This window comes from Mustela putorius, unplaced genomic scaffold (genome assembly GCF_011764305.1).
Source record: "Mustela putorius furo isolate JIRA1106 unplaced genomic scaffold, ASM1176430v1.1 tig00003896_pilon_pilon_pilon, whole genome shotgun sequence".
Classification (NCBI taxonomy): domain Eukaryota; kingdom Metazoa; phylum Chordata; class Mammalia; order Carnivora; family Mustelidae; genus Mustela; species Mustela putorius.
In genome coordinates this window covers 8,425,211-8,445,090 of record NW_025422045.1, presented here as the reverse complement: position 1 = coordinate 8,445,090, position 19,880 = coordinate 8,425,211, and positions in this window count along the sequence as shown.

Sequence of the window (19,880 nt, the reverse complement as noted above, 5' to 3'; positions counted from 1 at the left end):
GTACTTGTGGTTTGAAAGCATTCTATTTTGAAAAAGGAGACTTTCATAATACATGATGAAACTAAGTTAAGTAATTATTCACTGTGTGGGGGGTGGCAGAGCTGAAGGGAGCGTAGTATTTGGAATCTTGGGGTGGAAGGAGTTCAAGTTTCTAAGAGTTAAAGAAATTTTTTTGCCAGCCTAATGGTAAACTGTAGAAAGGCAGCCAAAGAAGCGACAGCTTAACCTGAGGGTCTTGGCCTCTCCTGTCCTCCCACTCCATCTTTGCTGGTCTGTTGCATCCAATGGATCCAGGCCAGTGTGGCTGCTTGCAGGCCTGGCACCCCTTGGTCTGTCCTGTGTCCTCTAGAGGTCTCTGAGGAGCCAGCCACGTCCCTGGCAGGATGGGCCAGGGTTAACACTCTAGATGAAGGTGAAGGAATTCTGGGGTCCAGCATGTGACTCAGCCACTTCCCTTTTTCTCTGCCATCAGAAATCTTTGACAGAATCCAGGACATCTTGGTGCTCTATCCGTAAACTTTTTATTATTTGTTTGTTTGTATGAGTGAAGGCAGGCCTCTGTTCTGGGCGTTTACCTGGAGACAGAGCCCCACCAGATAGGCTCAGGCAGATTCTATAGGCTGGGGTTGTTGTGGATGTGACCTCTCTGCTCAAATAGTAATAGAGAGGCTGTCCTGGTATTAGTGAGCATGCCCAGCTTTCGTGCCGGGCGTTATTCTAAATACCTGACCATTTTACCTCCTTGAACTTTCACAACAGCTCTGTGAATTGCTTTACTTTATTGTCATCACCACGTTATGAATGAGGAATCTGAGACCAAAAGTTTAAATAACTTTCAGGTAGGGGCCCTGGGTGGCTCAGTTGGCTGGGTGTCCAGCTCAGGTCATGATCTCAGGGTCCTCAGATCAAGTGCCTTGTCAGCCTCCGTGCTTGGCATGGAGTCCTCGGGATTCTCTCCTTCTCCCTCTGCTCCCTGCCCCCCGCCCCCAGCTTGTGTGTGTGTATGTGTGCGTGCATTCTCTCAATTAAATAACATCTTTTAAAACTATCACGTAGCTAGTAAGTAGATAATTTGGGATTTGAACCCAGAATTTGCCCTTAACCACACGCTATACCTGCTGTTCCGTTTTACATTAGGGTTTTTGGTGAGGGTTGGGGGCGTGGGGAGTAAAGTCCTTCAACTAAAGTTTTTGAGGCCCGAGCTTTGGGTGATGTTGCTGCAGGCTAGTTCCCATTGGGCTCAGGCATCTGAGGATTGGGTGATGGGAGCTGGCAGCCCTTGGGAGAGGAGCCTTTTATCACAGGTATTGTTGAGAATTGCTATCACAGGATGATAAAAGCAGACCAAGCCCGTTTTATTATTCAGCCTCCATGGTAGTACACCCCCTTGTTGCCTGTCCTGGGGCTTACTGCTTTCATTCCCACCCCTACCCCTGCCCCCAGCCCACCTTGGTACCCTGCTGCTTTGGGCATCTTAATTGAAGAAATGGTACCCACTCTAAAGTGACTGTCATTTTGTGGGGGAGGGGGCGGGCATCATTCTGTTGAGGTGCCTTATCTCTTCTTTTCCTGCACATGGGCAGCCTGTCTAGCTTATCCCAATAAGAACCAGCTTCTCAATCCCATTCAGCATTTGGACCTTCTGATTTCTTCTCATCCCCATCTCCAGAGAGGGGCTGAGGAGTACTCAAAGTGGAGTCAAGACATGAAGTGTGGGATGCCTTGCTTTTTGCTCACGTGCTCTCCACTCACTTATCCTGTTGGGCCTCCAGACAGTCCTGAGAGCAAGAGGAGTCCATCCTACCTGCCCTGAGGGCTGGGCTCCTGGTCTGTGGCTCTCAGACTCGGCTGAGCTTTGGTTTTGGGTGGCAGTGACATCTGGTAACTTGCTTGTTTCTCTGCTGTCCCCTGACCATGGCTGCCTCAGAGGCGTGCTCACACCTCTGGCAAAGCCATGAGGCAGGAGGGCAGAGCCCATCCCTATACTTCAGAAACCGTGTTGCTGTGAGGTGGGAACTATAGATACCCCACAAAGCTCTGTGTGCTGGAACCCCATCTACTCCCTGCCCAGAGACAGCATGGCCTCCCTCTTTCTGCTGCTTCCCCTGTTGTATCCTTGGATGGAAAAAATGTGGATTCCTCTGAGATGTGCCACGGCTGACAGAAGAATCAGACCTTCCTGAAGAGTCCGCTGGTGGATGCGTCTGTGCTGGGGGCCTCTGGAGGATAGCAGGGGCTGTGGGTATGGGCGGGTCTGTCTAGGCCTGTCTGCCATGGCCTTTAGTCTTTTATGGCCCACTGAGCAGAGGCTCTTGGCTGTCACAAGTCATCAAGGCTGCCTGTATAGTTCGGAACAGGCCTGGGACTCCCGGGAAGAAAGGGTAGGGCCTGACCTAGACGAGTCTGTGGGATGAGTGTCTGGATTACCTAGCTCCCTTTTGTGGTTTGCTACCCTCTCCCTTCCCAAATGGGTCTTGGGCTTTTACTGGTAGAGGGGGTGTCAGGAGAGGTAACTGGAATAGGACCTGGACCCTTTTTTGAGAACATTTGTTGAAATGAAGACTTGGAAGGACTTTTGCCCAGACTGGCCCTCATTCTTTTTTTTTTTTTTTTAAAGATTTTATTTATTTATTTGACAGAGATCACAAGTAGGCAGAGAGGCAGGCAGAGAGAGAGAGAGAGAGAGGAGGAAGCAGGCTCCCTGCCAAGCAGAGAGCCCAATGCGGGACTCGATCCCAGGACCCTGAGATCATGACCTGAGCCGAAGGCAGCAGCTTAACCCACTGAGCCACCCAGGCGCCCGACTGGCCCTCATTCTTAATGTGTGGTGGTGGCTATATCCAGGCACTGCTGGAGATGTGTGTGACCCGGGAGCTGCAATCCAAAATGCAGACCCTTGAAGCAGCTTCTGTTCCCAAACAGATTCCCTCCCCACAGAAGCATTGTGTTAGGAACCCCCTCTTACCAGGCATCATCTGCTTCCTTCAGGTAAGTGGGCAGGTGTGGTAGGCTTGGTACTCTGTGTTCACAGTGAAATAACGTCAAGTGGTTTAAGGGTTGGAGGTACTGGTTTTGGAGCTGGGGGAGGGATATAAGGTTCTCCGGGAAATACACTTTGGTGCGTGGCAGTGGTGACAGCTGTGACTCTTGCCAGGGACAGGAACGAGCAATAGATCTGTGTTGGCTGACCACACAGCCTTAGGAGGAACGGCGGAGGTGGGTGGCACAGGAGGGAAGGAAGCCTACCCTCACCATCCTCTGTGCTGGGGACCCTGTGACCCTGCCACTTGAGTTGCCTCGGCCCCTGGCAGTGTCTAGAACCAAAGGGAAAACAATCCCCTGGTGCACTGAGTCTGCACCGTGCAGTTCAGGTGGTTTGGTCTGCTTTCCTATAAATGAGATGTAGGCTGTACTCAAAACAGGCTTTGTGACCAGGTCTGTCCCTGAGATGTTGTGCTTTCTGTTCCTGGGGCTAGAAGTGGCTTGTAGCCTGAGGTCATAAGCCTTATTATTTAAGACTCCATTGGTACCTGGCCCTGCCCCACCCTTTAGAGAATTTCTTACCACCCCAGTTTGCTTCCCCTGAGCCCATACATACACAGTCTGGACTCTGAGACACATGGCAGGTTGTAGGGCAAGTGCCCGACTTCCCAGGTGACTTGGGTTTTACTTCCAGCTCTGCCCCTGGCTGGCCCAGCAGCCAGTCCCTGAGCTGGTTCTTCATCTGTGAAATGGCCCGACTGCTCTGCCTGTTTCACCCAGGGACTATCCTGTTCCTATGCCAGATGGTAGGTATAAAAGACCTGGGAACCACAAAGTGCGGCCCCAGGTGGGGTCTTGAGAGCCAAACCCTGTGATTTGGGGCTGTAATTAGCAGGGGCAGGCTTAATGCTATAGAACACATCTGAAGCCTGGTCCTTCACAGCATCGAAGATGTCCTACGTGCAGGGAAGCTGGGCAGTGTCCTAGCCCCGGAGCTGAGTGGCCCAGAGTTCTTTGGAGGGAGCATGGGAAGCACTGGTTTTCTGGGAGCCTGTGTCTCAACTCCCATCCACTGTCTGGCTGTATCTGCTTGCTCTTTTTCCCTCTGTCCTTGTTCAGCCCTTATAAGTCCTGCATCTGCGGGCCGTGTCACCACATTCCATCCACCTCTCGTCAAGTGGCCCCACTCAGAGGGACTTCTTTCCCCCGGGAGGGGTAAGAGCGACCTGCTGGTGCCAAGCCTCGGCCTGGGACCCAGGCGGCTCCCTTCCCCCACCCTGCCTTCTACATGCACACCCTAAAGAAGAAACCCTGGCCACAGAGATCTCTGGGAGGGAGTTACATGGGGGGGACTGCCCTGAGGTTTCTTTTTGTCAACCCCAACACCACCCCAGCAGAGACCCCTTCCAGACCCCTAGGGTCTGGCTGCTGACTTCCTGCTCTGTCACTCTCTCAATCTCTGTCCCTCTTTTCATCACTTTCTTGGCCTTTTTACGTGCAGAAGGGAGTCGCTTAAGCTCTGAGCAGCTGGAGGACAATACCCAAGCCTTATCTGGGGACTCAGTCACCTTCTCCTGTGTCCCTGGTATCTCACAAGGTAGAGTGTGAAGGACCCCAAGGCCAGTACATCCTTCCTCTTTACAGTTGAAGCAGCAGAGGAAGGCTACAAAGCCATCTGCCAGGCTTGTGGCCAGGCTGGGGCTCCTTACCCAGGCTCCCTGACAATTGGTTTGAGGCTCTTTTTCTTTTGTTTCCATATCTGAGCAACAGGTGCCTGCTGAGCAGAAGGCTGAGCCCGAGTCCTCTGGTGTCTCCATTCTCAATAGTGTTTCTTCCCCCTGGAGGAAGAATGATGATGGCTGATGCAAGCTTAGAAAGGACCTTTAGGGGACACTGGAGTGGCTCCGTCCCTTTCAGCTCAGGTCACGGTCTCAGGGTCTTGAGATGAAGCCACATATCAGGCTCTGTGCTCATGCAGAGTCTGCTTGTCTCTCTCTGTCCCCCTGCTTGCTCTTGCCCTCTCTCTCTTTCAAATAAATAAATACATCAATATCTTTAGAAAAAGAAAGGACCTTTAGTATCTTTTTTTTTTTTTTTTAAGATTTTATTGATTTGACAGAGAGAGAGAGCAAGCGGGCAGGGGGAGAGTGAGAGGGACAAGCAGACTCTGCACTGAGCACAGAGCCTGATGTGGGCCTCAATCTTAGGATCTTGAGATCGAAGGCAGACGCTTAACTGAGCCACTCAGGTGCCACAGGACCTTTAGTATCTTCATGTCAGGAAAGCTGTAAGCTGGATGTAACACCGGTTGCATTTCATCAACTCCCAGGGTTTGGCTGGTGGGGGTGGTGCTGACTGATGGGGTGGCCTGGGCTTCTGTTTGGACTTGGGTGTTTGGGGCCACACGTGCCCAGCTGCTCTGTGTGAGGCATGTCTGTGGCCCTGTTCCGGTGCCTGCCTGCAAGTCAGCAGGGCACAAGGCTGTTCCCACTTAGCTGGTGGGAATGGTAGTCTGTCTTCCTTTGACTTTCCTATAATTAATTTTGTTAAGGACTAAGCATGGGATCATCCAGTAGACAAGACACCCCCCACCCCCAAGTCAGCCTTCTGTTTCTGCCTTCTTAGCTCAGAGGCTAAAGGCCACTTGTTTTCAGGGTGCCCAAGGCCAACCTGATTGAGGGCCGAGTAAGTTGGGGTGTGAGGCTGAGGTCTGCAAAGTATTGACTCATGGGCACCTGGGGACATAGAGCTCGTGGACATAGACCATGAGCAACTCACTGGACCTCTGGGCTTTGGTTTCCTCCTCTAAAAATAAGGTTTCTTCCAGTTCAAATGTTCTGCATTTCAGTTGCTTCAGAGGCCTGGGAGTCAGGGAAGGATGTGGGAGGGGCTTCTGAGAGGCTTGTTTTTCCCTTTTTGGACTTCCCTCCTCCCCCCACTCCCTTCCCTAAGAGGTGTTTTCCATCCAGATGACACCAGAGCTTGTGTGAAGGTGTGAGTAGGTGGGGATTCAGAGTGAGCCCATCACTTCCGTAGTTTCGCTGGGACGGACAGGTGAAGTAGTTAATTCCTTTCCAGATTGAATTCCAGCTTCCAGAGATGCTACAGGACTGCTGCAAAGAATCCATTTTCAAATGTTATTTTTATCTCTTTGGTGGATGTATCTCTTGCCCCGAGTCACGTTTCCCTGGGTGTGTCCTTCCCGAGTCCCAGGCCTGTGAGGCAAGGATTTGCCTCGAAGGCACAAGTCTGTCTTCTAGGGCAGAGTGTTCCCGGTGGACCAGAGGGGTTTATATGGGTTGGGATGGGGAAGAGGTCGGGGTGGTTGGTCCCCGAAGTCCCGGCAGGACTGTCTTGGAGATGACAAGGCTGGGCTTTAGAAGAAGGCTGTGGCTGTCCTTCAGAGTTAAAGGATAAGAGGGTTTCATATCCATGATCATTTCACTGTTTTTTGAAAGTGGTGTTTACCCTTTTTTTGTTGTTTTTCAAAGATTTTAAAAAATTTATTTGACATAGAGACAGAGAGAGGGAGCAAAAACTGGGAGAGAGAGAGAGAGAGAAGCAGGCTTCCTGCTGAGCACGGAGCCCGATGTAGGGCCCAATCCCAGGACTCCGGGATCATGACCTGAGCCAAAGGCATACATTCGACTGACTGAGCCACCCAGTTGCCCCTTCCCTTTCTGCCTCATAATAAAAGCTGGGACTTAGGGAGCCTGTCCTCTCAGCCACAGGACCCTGCTGTGCTCTCAGCTGCGAAGTTGAACGTTTAATGCTTGGTGTGAAGGGAGTCTTGTGTCGAAAAGGTCGGGGCAGGTTGGGGCTATAGGATCCTTAGTGTCAGTCCTGTCCCTGTCATTGCAGAGAAGGGCTAGGGCAGCATGGCCAGGCCCCAGCCTGCATGTGGAGTCCTCTTTGTGTGTGTGTGGGGGGGTCCTTCAGTGACCACCGCCTTCTGTGGAAGCTTCACTCAGCTGTTTTCATCTGTAGAGAAAACCGACTTCCTCGTTGTCCTCCGACAGTCCCCTTCTCTTAATACCTCTACAGCCTCTGTGTGAGCAGGGTCCTGCGCGTGCCTCAGGGAAGAGGGAGACCTCTGAGCAGCTGCTGTCGAGAGAGCTGGCCTGGATTGGCGGCACTGAGTGACAGGTTTCTGCCTGGGGGAGTGTCTAGGACCAAGAGGATGTCCACCTGGACTCCTACAGAGAGGATGAGTCCTGCCTAGAGGCCTTTCCCACAGAGGTCTAAACTTGTTCTAAGGCTGATACCTTGTGCGTCACTATCCCCTTGCTCCTGAAGCTTGTTTGATGTCACTTTTTTCTGAACATGTGTAAGCAAATGTCAGTTTGTCTGAAGGAGGAACATCAGAAACACACAGATATGAATGAGATGACCAGAGTCCCTGCTTCCTACTTCTCTTCAGAAGGTCATCTTCCGGGGTGCCTGGGTGGCTCAGTGTGTTAAAGCCTCTGCCTTCGGCTCAGGTCATGGTCTTGGGGTCCTGGGATTGAGCCCCGCATCGGGCTCTCCACTCAGCGGGGAGACTGCTTCCCTTCCTCTCTCTCTGCCTGCTTCTCTGCCTACTTGTGATCTCTGTCAAATAAATAAATAAAAATCTTAAAAAAAAAAAAAAAAAGAAGGTCATCTTCCTCTGCCTGGAGAGGACCACAGAGGAAAGGAGACCTCCAGTATGAGGCCTGAAGGAATAGCCAGGCACTCCAGGGAGCCTGTCATGTTGGGGTTAGAAATTGGGCTGAGCTCCACAGGGGTCTCAAGAATAATGCTGGGGGACGGGAGACCGCTTGCAGACTGCCCTTCTCCGCCCTCCCCAGAGTGAGCGCAAGGGCCTCCTGTGGGGGAGGTGAGGGCTCTTCCTCCCAGCCCTGGAGGGGCCCTATCGAGGAGCTGGACAACCTCAGGAAGTCTGACCTCCAGTGATAGCCTGGGGCATGGACTTTAATGAGACTGGACCTCCTCAACCCTTTGCTTCCAGCATCTTGGGGGAAGGACAGGCAGCAGGACTTGTCTAAAGGAAGAGCAGCCTCAGGAGCCCCCAGAGCCTGCTGGGTGGGTGGGGGACACAGTTGTGCCAAAGGTCATTTGGTTCCTCCAGGCAGGCCTGGGGCTCGCTGGGACCTCCAGCAAGACCAGGTCTGCTCCTGACCGTCATGAAGGCAGCATAGCCATGTCTGCAGTGTCTTTAGTGGGCAAGTGGCCAAGTTCCTTGTCCATGTCGACATGGTAATTCTAGCAAGTTCCACCAGAAGAGCTGTTCCTCAGCATGTTTCTTCTTTCACTGACTTCTAAAGATTCTCTATACTTTTGTCCACTTCTCTCCTGATACTCTCCCTACCCTGTTCCAAACTTACCTTCTACCTGCACTGAGGTTGTGGTTGTGGTCCAGCACCTTCCACCAGCACTTGCCATAAAGGTGGCCATCTTAGAAGGTCTGCTGTTGCCTTAGACGTTTCAGGATGGGGGAGATAATCCCTTGCGTTCTCTGGATACTTCTGGAGAAAGGGTGAGTGTATGGAAGGAGAAGGGCCCAGGCAACAAGGTTGGTGCCTTCTAGCAGCCCAGGATTGTGTGAACCACCCCTTCTGTTTTCTTCAAATACTTTAAAACGTTTTTGTGTTGAATTCCTCTACTGAACACATAGAATAGGCAGGACGTGGGTGCTTTGGTTAATCTATCTAGCTTGGTATCAGCCTGCAGTTGGTGCCCAAACCCTTGTCTGTACCAAACCTCTTTCCTGAGTGTCGCACCCTATTGCCATGAGGCTGGCATCAGTGGGGGCAGAGAAGGAGGAGTCTCCAGTGTAAGCCTGGGACACAACCAGTAGGCAAGGCCTTGGAGAAGTCACTGTATGTCTCTGTCCCTGCCGTCCCCTAAAGGACCTGACTGTGCCATCAGCTTGCTGTGTTACCTTCCTATCCTGAGCCTTGGTTCCCTCATCTGCAGAATGAGAGTGCTGAACTAGCTGCTCTCCATGGTGCCTCCCACCTTGGCCATTCCCTCCCTAGGGAAGAGGAACATTAACGAATCCAGTGACTATTTAAGGTTCACTCACCTGCATTCCCAGCTCCCGACTGACTTGGACCCAATCCAGACTCACTAGGCAACTTTATAAATACATGGCTCATGGCCCCTGATAGGGGAGGTTTTTGTGCAGGTTGGTGATGTGATTACAGGAGCCCTAAGTGAACCAGCATTTCACTGAGCCTCTGCTACGTACTGGGCATAGAGGAGAGGGAGTTCTTCATCCTGGAGGTGGATGGTATCTGCATTGTACAGACGGAGGAACTGAGCTCTGGAGAGATGACACCCCTTCCCCACGCCAGGCATAAAGCTGGGAGGCAAACTCCGGTGTAACCGACCCAAGCCTGCGCTCTCCCCCTGTGTGGTGTCACTGTGCCGTGCCGGGCCACACCTGCCCCTGGCTGGGAGTCTTTCATCTGGATGGACTGAGGGGCACAGAGACGGGGTGGGAGGGGTGGGTAGTTCAAATGCCGAGGCGTGACTCTAGGTCCCAGTGGAGCCCAGTGGCTCAGTGGGAAGGAAAGGGGAGTGAGGAGACAGAGGGACCCGAAAGATAAGTGCTATTCAGTTAGGGAATGAGGAAGGGGTGCGCTGAGGGGCAGCACAAGCAGCTGCCTTGCGACAGGCCTGTGGGGGTGCTTGTTGGGAGGGGGTAGGACTGGACAGAGCTGGAAGCAGGAGGGGGGGGGGTGGTCTCTGCAACCTTCTGTCCTCTCCACAGCAGCTGAGCAGCCGGCTAGGCTGACGCTTCCTTCCACCTCTGGTTCCTTCTTGGTCTTCCCCCATCACTCCAGCATTCTAAACAGGTGCCGGGGGAAGGACCGCCTACCGAACTGACAGAACTTCACCCACCCGTGGGGCTAGTGAGGCCGCCTCGATGCCGCTCCCCCTGCCCCCACAGCAGAATGGACTGCTGGTGGCATAGATGGCTAAGTCAGGGTGCCTGGGTCTTACCCAACTCCGCTCCCTTGAGAGCTCAGCTGTATGAGCCTTTTCTGGGCCTCAGTTTTCCTGTCTGCACAAGGGGATAGGCAGAGGGCACATCATCTGGCAGTGATGCTAGGGTCAAGTGAGTATACAGGTTAGGCTATCTGCGACCTGGCGGCTGGGGACCCACCACCTAATCTGTAACCGCCTGACCTCAGCTTGTGTCCTGGGAGATGGGGTGGTAGCCAGATGGTAGTATTTTGGACACTTTGGGACCTAAAAGGTGGAAACAGAGGAAAAGGGTCATCTGGCCCAGAGGGAAGGCTGGAAAGAGGCTCCGAGCTGGGAATGAGGGAAATCTCCCCCATACTCACCCTCAACCCCACCCCCAGCCCAAGCAGGAAATTTTATGCTGAGAACTTGCTATTTAAGGGGGCCTCTAGGGAGGTCTGGCCAGAAAGGAGCCATTTGAGGAAGGGTTTAAAATTAGCCCGGGTGAAATGGGTGGCCCCTGGGGAGAACTGAGGCAGAGGTTTCTGTGGGGTGGCTCTGGATCCTTGTCTTTGACCAAAACCACACCCCAGGGAGTAGGACTGAGCCAGGTCCATCGAGCACAGCCCTGGCTGGGCTTGTATTGTGTCAGTCCATCTTTGGGGGGTGGGCTGGGTGCCCGGGTCTGCTGCCTTTTTTTTTTTTCTCCTTTTTCTTTTTTTTTTTTTGGAAAATGAAAACAAAAATCAGTGACCCCTACCCTCTCACCCATCCCTACCCACCTCCATCCCCCACCCCCGGGTCTGCTGCCTTTTAAGAACAAGCTGCCTGACCTGAGCCTAGCACTTCTGTTTGAGGGCTTACATGTAAATTAAAGGCCCTTCCATCAGAGGGCGGAGGCGTGTAGACACTGTTGTTCTCTATAGAGTCCAGGAGCTGGGTTTACCCTACCTGGAGCTTGGGCTGTCCAGTTCTTCTCAGGTTCCTCTGGAGATTGGGCCATGCCTGAGAACTGCGTCCACAGGGAAATTTAATGTGCAGAACCTTTGACTTGGGCCTAGAAGCAGAGAATGTCTGGGGAGGGAGAGGCACGACCAGAGGGGGAAGATGCATCCTGAATGGCAAGGGATTCTGCCTGGTGTGCTTCTTGGCAAACACCTGTGTGAGAGAAGCAGCTTGTCCTCAATCTATTCTTGATCAGCGATGGGCTGGGAGTCATTCCTGGTGTGGGCAGGGCTGGTGATCCTGGTTACCAGCAGCTGTCGGTGCTGGTTTCCTTTGCCATTCCTGGCTCTGTTGAGATCTGTGTATTCACTGGGGGTGTGTGTGGTCTGTCTGTCTGTCTGTCTGTGTGCCTGCCTCCATTGGGTGTAACTTTGCCTGGCTGCTCAGCTTCCTGGTTCAAGCCACTGAACCCAGGGTTGCCTGGGTTCAGGAGGCCATCACTGGAGCATGGAGGAAATTTTTTGGTGCCTCTGGAGAAGGGGATGTGGCCCCTGTAGGGCATCTGAATGCCTCAGGAATGGCCACATGGAGGGTGGGGGTGACTGAGGCCCGTGAGCTTTCTCTTAGACCAACAGGGATGAGTCGAGAAGACCTAATGCGTGGCTTGATGGTACAGGATGCAGCTTGAAATCAGGAGTCAAGTGTATAGGGGAGCTCTATTCATTTGGGTTTTTTCATGCTCAACCACAGTTTTTATATGTATTTTTAATGGACCTAAACGATGGAAAATCCTCCCTCCCTATTCTAATTATTGGCTGATCTGGCCTTGCTTCTTGAGCATCCGGTGCCAGTGGTGAGGTAGAGTGTCTGCCAGCCTGTCACAGGATGGACCCCTGGTGTCTTGACCTGGCTTTACCAGGAACTTGTCACCATGGTGAGGGCAAGGCTCTAATAGCGCCATCTGCCTCACTTGAAGCTAGTGGGATCCTACTCAATCTCCAAAACCCTGCGTAACTCTTCCCTCTCTGACTCCTTAACCAGTTTCCTTATTCAATAAACATTTAATACAGCCATAGGCTAAGAATGGGGCATATAGGCAAGAATACAGCATAGTCCCTGCCATTGAAGAGCCTCCGTCTAGCATAGGAAGCACTAGGAGATGGGTTGTGAACGTGCTGGGCCCTCTGTTGAAATCCTTCCAGGGTGAAGCATGGCCTAAGACTTAGGATCTGTTTACCTCCTTGCGTCTTCTCTGGTCAGGGCAGAGCCTTTCAACCAGGGGTCATTGGTACCCCCTGAAAACTATATACATTGTGACTTATATAATTTCGGGGGTATAGACACCATAGCTTTCTGGAAGTCTCTGGGATCCTTGATCTGTGTGCTTATCACACAGGGCTCTCTCCTCACACAGGGCTCTCTCCTCTGGCCACCGTTCAGTCTGTGCACAGAGGCTGTCAGCAGGTGCTCATTAGACCACCTGTGGGATGAACATAGAGAAAGCAAAGTGGATAGGAAGGGCTTTGAGAAGTGAAATGCTGTGAAACTCCCGAGTGTTCCTTTGCCTTGGCCTTCAAAGGAAGCCCAGGGTACACGGGATTCCTTCTTCGCCTCTGGAAGGATTCCAGTTCCTTCCTGAAGGAAGAGCCATTTTACCCTGTCTGCTATGGTCTCTGTCCCCCAGGTCCGGACACTCTTTGTCAGTGGCCTCCCTGTGGATATTAAACCCAGAGAACTCTACCTGCTCTTCCGGCCATTCAAGGTGAGTCTGGACCCAGCTGCCCATAGGCAGAGGAGGAACATCAGGAGTGAGTCTGACCTGGACAGGGCAGCAGAAAAGACAGAGGACAGCATATCAGAAATTGTGATTGCAGAGCTGGCTCTCTGTCTTGGTTCAGCTCATTCCCATGTCTTTCTTCACCAGTGGCTTAGCCCTCTTTGAGCCTCTTTTTTCTCATCTGTAAAGCGGAAACGAGAGAGAATCTCAGTAGATTTAACCATATAAGGAATATTTGTGATTCAGTGTAGACTTTTCAGTTGAAGTTTTGAGAAAACTTTACAAGGTAGGGTCTGTCCTTCCAGATTATAAGTTAGCAGAGCAAGCGGGAATTTACGCATGAAATGATGAATGCTGCCTCATGATGCCCACCCCGTGTGCTAGACCATGTGATGGGGAACACAAGGGCAGAGGGCGCATGCCAGTGGTGGAGGTCAGAGTGGTGGACGTGGGTGGGGAGTGCGGGGGAGTGTGAGAATGGTGCAGCTGGGTGCGGGAGGAGGGGGGCTGGGATAGGCACAAGGAAGGCTTCTGACCTTCTCCGTGATGACCCTCTCTCTCTGCAGGGCTATGAAGGGTCCCTGATCAAGCTCACATCGAGACAGGTAATTTCTCTCCAAAGTTTTTTTTCCTCCCAGCCCAGACTGACTGCTAAGCTTGAACCTAAGCCTGCTGCCTTATTCCTCATCTTGAGGCATCTGGCAGCTGAGACCTGCTCCCTCTCATCTGGTTTCTGTGCTGGGCCAGTGTAAGAGTGGCCTCTAGCTCCCTTGTCCTTACCAGTCAGCTCCTGGGCCTCCTGCTTTGACATTTACAGAGCTGCAGCCTGGCTCCAAGGCTGAAGAGCACAGACACGGTGGCTGTGCCTGGGCTCCTGATGGCCCTATGTGGCCAACTTGCCAGAATGAAGTTGGAAAAGTTTTCAACCTGTTGCCCCTTGATTGAGCCTGGAGCCTTCTTATGTCCTTGATATGTTGGTGTCCCCTTTCTTGTTGGGGAAAACACTGGAACTTAATCTTAATTATGGGCATGCATTTTTTTTTTTAAGATTTTATTTATTTATTTGACAGAGTTCACAAGTAGGCAGAGAGGCAGGCAGAGAGAGAGGGGGAAGCAGGCTCCCTGCTGAGCAGAGAGCCCAGTGTGGGGCTTGATCCCAGGACCCTGGGATCATGACCCGAGCCGAAGGCAGAGGCTTTAACCCACTGAGCCACCCAGGCGCCCCACGGGCATGCAGTTCAAAAAAAGGTTTACGGAGAGGGTAATGTTTTTTTTTTTTAAGATTTTATTTATTTATTTGACAGAGAGAGATCACAAGTAGGCAGAGAGGCAGGCAGAGAGAGAGGAAGGGAAGCAGACTCCCCACTGAGCGGAGAGCCCAATGTGGGACTTGATCTCAGGACTCTGAGATCATGACCTGAGCCGAAGGCAGCGGCTTAACCCACTGAGCCACTCAGGCGCCCGAGAGGGTGATGTTTAATGTGGTGGCATAAAGCTCTGTTGGCACCCTTTCCCACAATGGGGAGCCTGGATGGGAGACTTTGGATGCATGAGAAACTTCTTCTCTTCCTGCTAAACATAGGCAGGAGATAGGCAAGAAGTTGGTTTTTGTTTGTTTGTTTGTTTTATTTTTGAGGGGGAGATGGAATATTGGGAGAGATGCAAGGGTGTTCTCTCTTCTTCCTACTAGCCTGTCGGTTTTGTGATCTTTGACAGCCGAGCAGGAGCAGAAGCAGCCAAGAATGCACTGAACGTGAGTAGACAAGGTTTTCTCTGACTTGCAGACCTCTAGGCAACGAATATTCCTGTTCTACCTCCTGCAAACCTTCCCACTCTCCATGTCCTCCCACCCCCCCAGAAAGGGCTACAGATGTGCCTCATTGCCCAGCCATTCTGGGGCCACATCCCTGGCTGCACTGTCTGTGTCAGATGCCACTACTTAGAAGGTCCAAGCAACATGTCTGTCTTGTCCCCTGCATGGGTGAGGCTTTTAGGCAAGATCGTTTCTTTTCTTTTTTTTTTCTTTTCTTTTTAAAGATTTATTTATTTGAAGGGTACCTGGGTGGCTCAGTGGGTTAAGCCTCTGCCCTTGGCTCGGGTCATGATCTCGGGGTCTTGGGATTGAGCCCCACATTGGGCTTTCTGCTCAGCAGGGAATCTGCTTCCCCCCCGCCTCTGCCTACTTGTGATCTCTCTGTCAAATAAATAAATAAAATCTTAAAAAGAAAAAAAAGATTTAGTTATTTGAGAGAGAGCACAGGCAGGGGGAAGCCCAGAGGGAGAGGGAGACCAGCAGATTCCCCGCAGAGCAGGGAGCCCAGCTCGGGGCTTGGTCCCAGCACCCTGAAATCACAACCTGAGCCAAAATCAAGAGTCATTCGCTCAACCGGCTGTGCCACCCAGGTGCCCCCTAGGCAAGCTCTTGTCTGGTCCTACAAAGTCTTTTCCAAGTCTTTTCCATCCTTTCCTTCACTTCTCTTGTAGGGTATTCGCTTTGATCCTGAGAACCCGCAGACCCTGAGGCTAGAGTTTGCCAAAGCCAACACCAAGATGGCCAAGAACAAGCTAATGGCTACACCTAATCCCACCAATGCTCACCCCGCCCTAGGAGCACACTTCATCGCACGGGACCCCTGTGAGTAGTGCTCAGAGCTGTCGTCTGTCATCTGCTGTCCTTTTACTTGGCTCAAGCTGGGGATCCGAGCAGAGTTATATACAGAGAGGAGACATCAAGATTGTAAGTGAGGGAGTAAGTCCTCGCCAGGAGGCTTCTTCTGTCCACAGCCACCTCTCTCTAGCGTTCCTTCCTCCCCTGTCGCCTTTGCTGGACTGAAGACAGACTAAGCTCCTGAGCTGTCTGTATCACCAACTCACCTCCGGAAATGGTCTCTGGGTTCTCTTGGTTGAGGTGGGCAGGGGCCCATCTTAGGGCTTCTTAAAGCAGTGAGGATGCTCGCCATGCCAGGTCAAGCTGACAGGGCTTGTTTCCCTGGTCTTGGGGTCCTTGAGGGAAGTCTGGCCTCAGTGGGCACTTTACACTTCAACCATTCTCTGTTTGGAATGGGGTAGTGGAAGGGGAGACCCATGCTCTGACTGTGGGGTCTGTTTTCTTCCGTTGCAGATGACCTTATGGGGGCTGCCCTGATCCCTGCGTCCCCAGAGGCCTGGGCTCCCTACCCTCTGTACACCACAGAGCTGACCCCCGCCATCTCACCTGCTGCTTTCACCTACCCAGCTGCCACTGCTGCCGCTGCCCTCCACGCTCAGGTACGCCCTTCTGGGGGAGGGGCAGTAGGGGACGGAGGAAGCTCAGAGCTAGCCAGACTTTGTTCCTGGGTGGCCTCTGGGCCACTCATGCTGCCAGAGCCACAGCAGGACTGCTTTCTTCCGTGATCTTCTCTTTAGGATTTGGGATCAGGCAGAGGGGAGGGAGAGCAGGCCACATCGAGGATCTGCAGCCAAATGTGTGAGCTGAGAGAGACCCAATGTGGTCCTACCACCCCCTGAACCCCTCAGGCGGGCACCGTACTGCGTTTTGCCTGTGGTGACAGAGCGCCAATGCCGGTCCCAGCCTGAGTGTGGCCTCCGGAGCCAGGCCGCCTGCCTCTGCCTCTCCCGTCTTCAAAAACTCCAGAAAGCTTTTCAAGATTTCCGTGTCTTGGCTTTTTTACTGTCGGGCAGAGTGAGAACAGTATTCTCTACCTCAGGGCTGTGGCGAGAGTTTCATGGTAACAGCACATGAAGCGCTAGCGCGGCAGCGGGAGCGTCCCGAGGGCTGCGTGTACACTGGTTTTCACGAAGCCTGGACACTCCTCTTGGTGGCCCTGCACTGGGGTGGGAAGCCGGGGATGATCCCCTCTCAGGGAGGGTTGGGGAGGGCCCTGGGCACCATGGGACTCTGTGCTCCCGAGTGCCATCCCGTGGTGGGTACCTAAGAGGCCAGTGAGCCACCAGCCATCCTGGCCTGAGCCTCCCTGAGGCGGTGGTGGCAGAACACACTGCCGGGTGTAGGGACCGGGTGTCACCAGCGGCACAGTGAGGTTGAGGAGCAATGCCAAGACCACTCTGGCCTGTGGTCGGTAGACTGTGGGAAGAACAACTGGGCCAGGCCCATTCTGCTGCTGACGGAGGTAGCCCAGGCAGGACAAGAGGGCAGGAGGAGGAGCAAGACATGAGAAGCCAGGACAAGGGGGTTCACAGGAACCAGAAGCTGAGGTGGGAGAGGTTGGGTGCTTTGCACAAGGGACGGCTGAGTGCGTGTCTGTCTCCAGTCCTCTGAAGGCCTCCGTGACATCTGGGTCCACCCAGTCCCAAGGTAGAAAGTATGGACTTCCCGGCTGCTACCTTCGCAGGCTGTTTCCTTCAGCCGGGGGGATTCTTGGCCATGGCTGCTTTAGATCCTACTGAGGGCAGAAGCGTGGTTAAACTTGGCACTGTTCTCCAGCTGAGTACCACAGACAGCCGGAAAATTGATCAGGGGATAGGAAGGTGGTAAAGATCCTTCCCTCAAGGGAAATGTTTGGGTAGCACAAGCCAGGTACTGCGGCGAGCAAAGAATTTTAAGCCCAGAAGACAGTCCTTGTCCTCTGTGACCTGGCAGCGTGGGGAAGGTGGGCCGGGGTGCTCCTGGCCAAGCAGGGACTCTCACTGCAGCAGCCCTGCGAGGCCTTGCTGGCCTCTGTGCCTGCGACCCCAGCTTTACCACCATTGAGCTCCATGATCTTTTACAAGTGACTCTACCTCTGGGCCTCTGTGTGTGTCCTCATCTGTAAAATGAGAGGGCAAGATCAGATCAGGTGGGGAGGTTCTCCCCCTTCTGCTCTGAGATGCTCCGCCATGACAGTGGTAATGCAGCGGCTGGGAGCGAGACAGTGTGTCAGGTTAATAGGGGGAGACGCCTCTGCCCTTTCTTTGGTAGGCTCCCCAGCTGGCTGGGAGTGGCACGTGACAACCTGTCCTTAAAGGCCATACTACAGGGCTCTGTGCGCTCCAGTCGTCTTCTTTTCCAGCTTTCTCCCAGCCTGTCCATGCCCAGGGGCTATCCAACTGGTCTGGCTGCCTCAGTCCAAATCCTGGCTCTTTCAACCCCTGTGTGACCTTGGGCAAGTTACTTAACCTCTCTGTGCCTCCATTTCTTTGGAATGGTGATAATCATGCATACTTTATCAGTGTTTGTTTTTCCGCATGTTAGTGTAGAGGGAGAGCTAGAGAAGGGTCAGTTATCACAGTTACTATTTACTGTCATTATTGTCTCACGCTCCTTGGGTCCTCCCTGAGGCTGGAGGCATAACTGGTTGTCGGTTCCTGTCTCTGGCCTCCCCCGGAAGGGAATAAAGGCCACCTCAAAGGATAATGGCATTTTCTCAGGAGGAAGGCTGACAACAAGAAATCAGACCAGGGAGTGACTTGTTCTGTCCCTACTACTCGACTTCTCTGGACTTCAGTCTCCAGAGCAGGAAACCACCCTGTCTAGACCAAATACAGTCGTAAAAATGAGAGTATTTTCCAAGTAGAAGCATTTGTGCTTTTACCTTCCTAGAGTTCCCTCGTCCCGACAGTGCGGCCCAGACATGGGGGCCAGAAATCCTCAATAAGGAAAGTGGACGCTGTTGATCTGAAGGCATTATTCTGAACCTGGAGGAATAACAACTGACTTTCTGTGCTTGTGGGCAAGGAGGGGACTTGGAGAGAAGGTAGTAGCAAAAGGGGATGAAAAGCAGTCCTTCCTTGCCCTATCCCAGCATGTACACAACGGCACACCTTCTGCCATTAGCCCAGCCTCGGCTGAGGCATCCATTTATGGCCACGGGGCCCAGACCTGCAGGAAGGGGCTTGGGGAGGGTTCAGTTGCACTCTGCCTTGGCATGAGGCCATTTTGTTCCACCCTCTGGTTCTCTTAATAGAATCTTCCCCTTTAAGAGGGTGAGGCATCCAAGAGGTATGGGTGGCAGGGGCACACCAGGGTCTGGCACAAGCCTGAAAGCAGGGGTTCTCTGTGTCCCCTTGCATCCCAGGGTCCTCCCAGACTGGGCTTCATTTTCTACTTCCGCCTGAGGATGTGGGGGTCTTTGACCATGACTCTTATACTGGCTCACTGCTTACTGGTGACCTTAACATTACATGAACTCCCTTGCCTCTATTTTCTGGTCTGTGTAGTGGGCATGATAAGGTTCTCTTTTCCCTTTGCTTACTATCCTGCTTCCCCCAAAATGGCTGCTTTGAGTCCTTAGGATAGGTGGCTGGTTGGGTGCACATGTATAAGACTATAGCTGTGGGTCTTTTTTTTTCTTTTTTTTTTTTTTATAAAAGTTACACGTTTAATCTTTTAAAGCTTAAGTATGAGGCCCTTGCTTCCTGTCGGTAAATGTAGATCTACATCCCGGCTGTCTGGCAAACCCACTGTCATATAAGTGTGTCCAGCTCCCCACCGACGGAACATGAGGCTGTTCACGCAGTTTTCTGTGCTGACAGGCCGTGCTGCGGCGGACGCCCTTGTCTACCCCGTGCGCCTGTCCTGCTGGTTTCCTTATCGTAAACTGCTAGAACTATGACAAGGTCAAAGTGTAGACATGCCAGCCTGAGCGCTCCTTTAATTGGCTTTCTGATGAATGAGGCTCCCGTATTTCTTGGCTGTTCCTGTTTCTTCTCATGTGGATTGAGTCCTCTGTCCACCTCTCAGTCCGTCCCAAGATCTGAGAGACGACTGAGTTCATGTGCCCCCTCCATGTGCCCCTTTCCCCCTTCGTTTTGATGCTGCCCTTCTTGGAGCCGGGTCCTTCTAGATGCCCATGGGCCTGTCCCTGTAGGGTGGCTTCTCAGGACCCACAGAATCCCTGTGAACAACCAGAGGCCCTGGGAGTAGGCCGAGCACTCACTCCCTGAGGTGCTGGCCCTGATCACTGTGCCTTACGGGTCTCCTGTTCTAAGCAGGGACAGGAAGGGATGGTGCTTCTCTAGAGCCCGACTGCCAGCCTGTCCCGGGTGTCTTGGAAAGCCAACCCCTCAAGGATGTTTTGTCCACTTGGATGGCGCTTCCCTCCCAAACTCAGAAACGGGGGTTGGCTTCTCCTTCCTCCCCTAGGAGGTGGTGGCCCGTCTCAGGCTGGGGGGAGAGCTGCTGCTTTGGAGGCTGATTCGCAGCACCTAGTGGGGAGAGGGGGACCCCATGAGGCAGGTCTTGCCAATGGAGCCGCTTACGCAGCTGCGGGAAGACTTGGCTTCT